We start from the raw sequence: 9,219 nt of genomic DNA on the forward strand, positions 1-9,219 counted from the left end.
AGAAATTTGTCCAAGGAATATATTATATAATAAATCATTGAGCTTGCAAATCTCATAGAACATTGGTAATTTAGGACGGCATACATTGTGGTCTTTAATATTTTTCCATTTGATTGTCTTTGAGGTATTTATTTTGTGTGCTTTCAATCTATTAACCTGTCGACACGTCATTTTGACTTAGGTGTCTTTAACGGAAAATGTAGTTTTTCGATTTGAAAAAAAAAAGGTATTTTAATACAACAAAAATTGTCAAAAGCAATTGATAGCTCCTTTTCTAAAACTGTGAATGAAGAACGAAAAATGAACACGATCTACTTGCATACACTTCTATCAGTAAATTGTGAACTCAAACATGTGACCGGTGAATTGTGACCTTAATGACGAATTGTGACTCATTACATATGAACTGTGACCTTATGTGTTCATGAACAAATCTTTCTTCGATGTGATTGTCTATGACCATGTTAGTTTAATTTGTGACTATATGTAATCAAGTCATATACGGAACAATTAACACAAATCTGATCACAGGCAATCACAATGGAATCCTCTTGCCCGCCGTTACTACTTCTAGAGCCACCATTCACATTCTACTACCTATTGTCGTTACTGTGGCTATTATTATCATTATTACCATTGCTATGACCCAATGAAGGATTAGCACTTGTAGCCATAAATAATTTACTCTGATACTCAGAAATTTTCAGCAAATCTATTTTGTTTATGGAAATTTCAATAAAATTAATGGATAAATATTTGTTCAAAATTTGGATAAAAAATGGCTGGAAATGATAATTTGACAGAGAAAATTGAGAGATTAATATATTTATTAAAGAAATTGGATAAACATTAGGCAAATAAAATCTGTACTAAACATTGAGCTATGGATTTGATTTCCCAAAATATTTAGGGTTTGGATTTGGGAATGAAATGGGGGTGGAATGGTTGGCGGGTATGTAGATAAGGTTTAATTAAATTTTTATTAATTTAATTATTAAATCTAATTAACATTGATTTGTGAAATGAAAATTAATCCTCCCTATTTTTGAAAATTGATCTTTAAATTAAGATTTCTAGGTAATTTTCCTATGATTTAAAAATCCAGTCGACCAACTTACCACGTAGGGATGCCAAAAAGGCTCAAGGGCTTGGACCACCCGTGGCTGGCTCACAAAAAGCTCGAGCTGCCTCTGCTCTGGGCTCGGGCTGGGTTGGCTCGAAAAAAAAGTAAAGTAGCATGAAAGGCAGTTCGGTGCCTTTGTAAAAGCAGCCAGCTAGCTTCTGAAAAAAAGTAGAAAAAGGAAAAAAAATCGAGTCAGCTCGGCCCGTTGATGGAAACGAGCTGACATCAACGGGCCGAGCCAGTTCGTTAGCCAAAAATCAAGGCTTCGGCTCGACTCGAGTTTTTTGAAGACCACTTTTTTTGGCCCGAGTCGAGTCGAGCCAAGCAAAAGCTTGGCCAAAAAGTCGAGGCTAGGCCCATTTCGACTCGGTAAGGACCAAGCCAAAAGCTCGGGCCCTGGTCAACCCTCAACTTTTTGGCCGAGCTTTTGTTCGGCTTGGCTAGGGCCAAAAAAAGCAGTCTTCAAAAAGCTCGAGCCGAGCCCAAGCCTTGATTTTTGGCTAGCAAATCGGCTCAGCTCGTTGCCATCCCTGTTACCACGTAATAACCTAATTGGATTATTATTTATGTATGCCATCTTACTCGTGTGCTACATGGCTGCCTTTATTCTATGGTTATTCTTGGCTATTCTTGTAGTTAGTATCTACTTTTTTTTTTTTTTTGCTCCTAAAGCTTCCACATTTCTCCTCCTTCTTTGCCAGTTGCTTAACCTTTGTGGTACCTTTGTCCATTACCTTTTGTGGATCGATTAGGACTTGGTCTTTAGTCTGATTTGGGGAGTTGCCTTCGTGTAAGATGAATGTCAAACTGAACCCTTGAAACATCTCCCAAACTCTGTTCAATTGTAGTTTATCAATTGATTATTTTCTTGCTTTATTTCTCAAATTTGATTTCATTCAACTTTTTTTAACTTCGGTTATCTTTGTGGCTTTGTGAGGTAAACTCAACAGATGTGTGTAATGTCTCGAAAATTAGGAAGAATCTTGTATCCTAAAGCCTTCTTAACAAACTTATCCATAAGTCCAATAAGCTTGTGTCTTTTGATAGGAATTAAAATTAGATTTTATAGGAAAATGTGATGGAAGTTTTTGAAATGTGTGACTGAAAAGTTGTGAGACCTATAAAAGATATGATTAATATTAATTATTTGACTTTGACTAAAATTAAAATCTAATTTTAATCAAAACCAAACATAGGCTAAGAATGATTTTTTTTTTTTTGGCAAAATACTTCATGTATGATGAGATGTTCAAACTTTACATTAATAATAAAGTGACTACAAGTTTAGTTTACTTGATTAATTCTTTTTCATGGAATTCACGATTAGGACTTGTTAACAATAGATGATTGCATGATATGAATGCGTTGACATTACTTCGTAACTCTCACTACAAAAAATTCCAGGTCCAGGGACCAAAAAAATTGGTCCCTGAAGGTCATTATTTGGTCGCTACAGGTCTCTACCAACCACAAAACAGTGGTCACTGACTGGTTGGTAATAGACCATCAGTGATGGTCTTCAGCGACCAATAAGTTGTGGTCGCTAGATATATATATTCCAGTGACCAGTTATTGGTCGCTAGTAGGCTTAATTGTATTCGCTACGAGTTGTGCAGCGACCATTGTATTGGTCGCTAATATAAGAATGGTTGCTATATATTGGATTCAGCTACCAAGTGTACGTGGTCGCTATATACGCATCTTGCAGCGACCACCTTGTGGTCGGTACAAGAAGACATCCAGCGACCAAGGTGATGTGGTTGCTGTATATGTTGGTACAGTGACCAATTATTGGTCGCTAATATAGGTGGTCGTAATGTACATATTGTGCAACGACCAATTCTTGGTCGGGTAAAGGATTTTGATGTTGGTTAATTTACACTCATTTGCAACCAATCTTTGGTTAGTGAACATTAATCTTTTAATAGCCAGTATTATTTGTTCCTAATAATATTTTGTCTATTGTTTCAAATTTCAACAACCACAAAGGCAACTGAAATTAGCTATTTCAAGAATTAAAAAAAAAATTAAATGAAATTTAACAAGAAACATTTCGCTACAGAAATAAGATTGTATTGCACATGTAAGAAATACTAATAGTCAATACATAACCCAAAATGTCTAATATTTTATCACAAAAATAAATCGTAACTTCAACCTAGATTCAGTTGTGAACAGTACAAGGTGTTGAGATATGAATGTTTAATTTGATTAGAGTGTTGTCCTTGCTGAGAGCTGGACATGGCCCTCTTACCAGCAGCCTTGCTCTTCGAAGCTCTATCGGATGCCCTGTAAAGTTTATAGTTGGGGGGCACATGAGGATAAATATTTGCAGAAGAGTAGAGTGAAACTATGAAGAGCAATATTATTCAACATTGCTAGCACAATCAGATGAATCTAATACCTTTTTTTGAAGACTTGATTTGAAGTACTACCCTTGGCATCTTTCTTAAAGGAATTGCTCTTTCTGATTCTTAAAGCATAAGAGACCTAATCAATCTATTGGTTTGGATTATCTTGATACGCTGGTCCTCTGTTAAAACAAAATTAAAGTATCCATTTATTAAACTTCAAATGGAAGGTATTACAATCAGCTAAGTATTCTATCAATTCAACCAAGCAGAAGGATGAAGATGTAAGCAACACGAATTTACATATCAATTTTACTGAACACAGTGCAAGCTGTCTAAGTTGGCTACATAGTGAGAAAATTAGTTCCCCATGGTGGGATATACATGCTTTAAGAGATTGGCAAGAAGAGCCACTCACCCCAAGTTTTGAAGTGCATGAGTTTATGATCAAGAGGCATGAATCCAATTTTACCCGAAGACTTCAACTATGTTCACTAGTCCACAACTCTATTAACCCTACATTACCATAGCCTTAAACAGGTAAGACTCGTAAATAACATATCATAGCCCCCAAACACAATAAATCCTAAAATCGATTATTTCCAAGATAAAGTCGACCAGGTTGGGTGCATAAATTCTAGAGGGTAATTAGAAAATTAACTAAGATATAATTAGAAAATAAACCTTCTTTGCTTCTTGCAAGTACATCCGGAACTGGAAATAAATCACTTTTCCAATTGATTTTAGACAATTTGACTCTTCATTATGCAAAAAGAAAGAGGAAGCAGAAGTCAGCTACTCCAAATCACAGACTAGGAAAAGATCACTCCATTCCTTCTGCAACTGATTTCTCAAAATGCATATAAGGATTAACTAATGAATATTGTCACACTAGAACAATCAAAAATTGAATATAACTCAAGATTGAAGTTTCAGACCCAGTATAATAATATGAAAGTGATAAGCATGTGCAGATATCAACAACTCAGTCAAATGGGATTTGCACGAATGTCCGTGCTATTTTCCACGTGCAAAAAAAGACCACTCCAACCCATCACAATAAATGCAACATTTACTAGCAGAAACAAAAATTAATTAGATTTTATTGAATATAAGACCTGGAGGTGATGTGTCATGATCGCAAATATAGACCCGCATCCCACCCTGCATAATTTTGTGAATACATAATCAAATGGAAAAAACGGAAGTACAAATGCATGTCTCAAGAAGAAAATTCTATCATCAGTTACATCCAGAGAACTTCTATAGATGCCCAGATGCGTAGAGCCTGAGAAGAAATAACATAGAATAAATAATAACTAAACATCCACATTCCTAAAAAATTGCTTCATCACTGTAAATAGCATCTTTAATGTTAACAGAAGTGATATTTGGAACAGAAAACCCAAAATATATACGGATCTAGTTCATAATGTTCTAGAAATCTGGGTCTTCATTAATTACACAATCCACATTTCAGTGACCAATCTTAGATAATAGGAGCATTGACATATAAATAGGTGCATTTCTAAAAGAATACCTGTGACGATGTCAAACCACTAGAGCCCAAATTTATGTTAAGCCAGTCCGCGACTAAGTCCACAAATTTTTTTTATGAAGAGGACCTAAAAAATTTTTGAAGAAAATTAATGTTAATGAAAAAGCAAGAATTCAAGTCACAATAATTTATAGTTGCATTAAATGATATGCATAACTTATATATAAATGCATTAAAAATTTTGTGACAGAGAGTCTGATTGCTCCATTAAAAATTTGACTCTGATTGCAAAAATATGGAGCAGCAATCATAAAAACTTTTAACTCAAAGGATGCATTTCTGACAGAAACTTTGATTGCTCCATTACTAAAATAATTTAACTTAAAAAATAATCTAAAAATCATTTATTTCAACAGTTAGTTACTTTCAATTCTTTTGTAGAGAATGCTTTACATCTCTTTCGGATATTGACAAAGTAGATGCTTGAAGTGCCTTCAAATAATTGTAAGTTTCTGGTCTTACTGTGTGATAAGAGGTGGATAGTAAAAGTATGTTTGACAGCATAAATCATAAGCTATGCTTTTGTCAAACATGCACAAAGTACGGTAACTAATAAAAAAATAATAAAATTGACATCAAAGTCCATAAAACTTATTGGTATAGGAGAAACTTGTGTACAAACAATTGTGCAATTTATTATTGTCATGTAATAAAGTTAGCAAAATTTCAAGAAATAATGTTCAAAGAATCTTTTTATTAGACACTTGTTTGCAACAAAAATGAACTTAATAAGGATTAATATGGACTGCAATGACTGTCAAATAGGTCAGTCACCTCACATGGCTTAAAGGCTCAACTGCATTCAATATTCCCCTCACTAAACAATTTATACTGACATTGAATCCTCAAAACAGAAAATAAGATATGAAGGTTTAAAAATATAACCATTACATGAGTTCCTCTATTTTCAAGAGAAAATATACCTGTGAAGTTGCTGATACAAATCCTTACCTTGAAGACTAAACTCAGTTATTCAGCAAAATCGAACTCAAGAATATTCTGATGGCGCTGTCAGTACTTCTATATTTGTCGACTGTGGGCGACTGGGTGTCAAACACTGTAGCAACAAAAGTTTTGTTCAGTTTCAGATGAAGAGGCGGAGTGGCTTGAATGTTACTTCAGAAGTTCTTGAAATTCAAGATGAAGTAGAAGAAGAGAGGAGAAATTAAATGATAATAGTAGAGACGGCATATGTGATAGAGAGAGGGAGCTTAGAATTGGTGAGGTTTGGTAACTTTGGGTGTGTCTACTTCTGCTTTTTCCCCAGATCGGTAACCCTTTGTTTTGCTTGTGTTTTTGGCTTTTTGCAATGCGTATGATAGAGGCCCAACTAACAGAGTTACATATGACCAGGTTGATAGCCTTATCATAAGGTTCAAAGAAGTACATTTCTGACTCCACCATGGAAGTTGTCAAAAGGCTTATCTGTGATCTCTACTATGGTGTCGAGGTTTCTTGTCCCCAACCAATCAATACACATTTCATGAAAATCGAGTTATGAAAACTTTTGAAATTTGACTAAGTATATGGAAGATCGAATTAACTAAAACAAACACAAAATATACGGAACCATCCCAACTTTATTTTTTAACCAAAAAAAAAAAAAAAAAAATTACAAAAACATAAAAGGACACTTGTTGCTACATTTAAAACTTTCACAATCTGCCTCTCTACCAAACAAAGTTCTCAACACTTAGAATTTAAAGACACAAATTCGTATGAGTTTAGGTTAGGAATTTACTTAACCATGCACAGCGAAAAGAAAAGGAAAAAAAATTCAATTACCACCAAGGATCTACTTTGTGTTTCAATAGAAATTGTGAGAGAAATTACACCTTCGTTGAATTGTCCAAACTCCTTTGCGTTTCTATTATTCCAACAACCTTGATCTGTCACTCACAGCTGTCCAATTGTCCAGCCCTCAATAAAATTCCACACAGAGAGCAGGATTGAGAGAGAATCGGGGTTTTATTTTCTTGGGCTAGCAAGAATGAAAAACTTCTACAATTTCTAAACCTTAACTGCTTATTTATATGAGCCCAAACAAGCTTGGCCCGTCTCATAGCCAGTCTAATATTTAATTAAATCCTATTGATGAGCCTGTTTAACTTACAAGTTTTACACAATTTTAACTTGATTATTTGCTAAATCTTCGAGTATGGAACGTTTTTGATGTTTTTGTTAATGTTGTTTTGAAGATTAAGAAAGGTGGTGCAAAAGGAGGTACTAAAGTGGACGAAGAAGACAAAAATAAAGAATTTGGATTAGAAAGGCAGCGCCTAGGCACTGCGTTCATAGCGTCCAGATGCTACGAGATGTGAAAAAATGAAGAATTGAACCAAAAAGGCGTATTGACGCTTAGACGATGTGCGAGGTTTTCTAGAACGCGTTTTGGTCCGTTTTAAAGTACATAGAAACCCTACTTTCTACACAAACGAGGGGGCACCGATAAAAAGAAAAATTTCTCACACTTTTGAGGGGAAATTCACACATTGAGAGACAAGAGAACACAATTAGAAAATCAAAAGAGGAATTCAAGAGAGAAAACATCGAGAAATTCACCGTGTAAAGCATGTGTTGGAAGAGGAAGAAATTCTTGGTGCAAGATCTACATTTTCTTCTATACCTTTAATACAAAATCCGGTGATGTATTCCATGACAATTTATGATTTTTACGTTTTCATTACGAATAGCTAAATCTATTGATAGGGTGAATAATGTAACCAATTGGGATCCTTTATATTTTTTTATCAAGATTCTTGAATTTTAATTTTTTCATGTGTTGATTTCACTATGAATTGATTGCATTAAATTACTTGATCACTAACTTGATGATTTTGGTGAGTCATTTATGAATAGAGATTCATTTAAGATTTGGACCATATAGTGAAATCCTATAAATTGGTATAACGAGTAGAGATACCAAAATAATTGCGGTAGCAATCGAATTCCTATGATAAGAACTCGTTTAACTAAGTGGATTTGCATAGATATGGAATTTAATTAGTTAAATAGGCTCAAAAAAACTCGAGAGAAGTAAATTAAATACAATAAGAGAATTCGATCAAATACTACATTGGGTGTGAATCTAAATTTAAGATGTAAAGATGACCAATAGGTGAAAGTATTCTGCCCTAACGTCCATTCATAATTTGATTTTCAAACCAATTGTGTGTGCATTCACCTATTTTCTCGCATTTAGATTAAAACTCAGATCCTGCAAATTTTTATTTATTTTCATCAAATAGTGGTTCGGAAAAAATTGAATCTAGTGCTAGAGTATAGTTCTCGTGAGATCAACGATCCAGACTCTTAGGTCTACTATATTACTTGTTATGGAAATAAAATTAACAAGAAGTTTTTGGCACCATTGTCAGGAACTATTACTTTTAGTCTTAAATTATTATTTTTAACTGTTATTTGATTAATTTATTTTCTTTTATTTGTAGAAAAAAGGCATTCATTATATACTTCATACTTAAGGGGACGATCTTGAACCGTTTGATTCGAAAATAGAACATACTTTTAGACAAAGATGCAAAGAACATAAACAAAATAGCAACATCAAATGGCTAACAATCAACATATTCCTATTCCTATTCAGCCAATTGGACAAGTGGCTGCAAGAGTACAGGCACCATAAGAACAGTAGCACGAGCAATGGGAAATAAGTGAAGGAGATTTGCCAGTCTCAATGTTCGTGATACTTATAGCAGCACCCATGCGCTCCATTGCTATGTATCCAGAATTTGGGGTGAATAATTTTCAGATCAAGCCTGATTGTATTAATTCGATGAGCAACACTCTCCAACTCTGTGGGTTATCTCATGAAAATCTGAACACCCATATCTCCACATATTTTCAAGAGCTGTTAGAACTTCTATGCTCAAGAGTTAACAAAGATGCTATTTCCATTTACACTGAGAGATGCTATATTGGAGTGGTTAGATGCAAGAAAGAAGACCAAGTTTGAGGGAAATGTTTCAACAATATGTGCAGAAGATGGACAACATGATCCAACAAATTAACACAAACTTTCAAAATCAGCTAGCATCCATCAAGAAACTGGATGCACAAATTGGTCAAATACTGCAACAAATTGTAGAGCGCCCATAAGGGACATTGCTAGGTAATATAATGATAAATCCTAAAGAACAGGGAATGGCAATTAAAGTTGTGGAAAATGA

The 9,219-nt window shown here is 34.4% G+C and overlaps 1 long non-coding RNA gene across 1 annotated transcript; it reads right to left on the bottom strand.

Annotated features, from left to right (window-relative positions):
- Positions 1–3,639: 3,639 nt before the first annotated feature.
- Positions 3,640–5,089, bottom strand: LOC111369219. Its single transcript, XR_002698076.1, has 3 exons — positions 5,015–5,089; positions 4,593–4,638; positions 3,640–3,656 (listed from the first exon to the last, which is right to left on the bottom strand). It is a non-coding gene; the product is annotated as an uncharacterized LOC111369219 (long non-coding RNA).
- Positions 5,090–9,219: the final 4,130 nt, after the last annotated feature.

This window comes from Olea europaea, chromosome 20 (assembly GCF_002742605.1).
Source record: "Olea europaea var. sylvestris chromosome 20, O_europaea_v1, whole genome shotgun sequence".
Taxonomy (NCBI): domain Eukaryota; kingdom Viridiplantae; phylum Streptophyta; class Magnoliopsida; order Lamiales; family Oleaceae; genus Olea; species Olea europaea.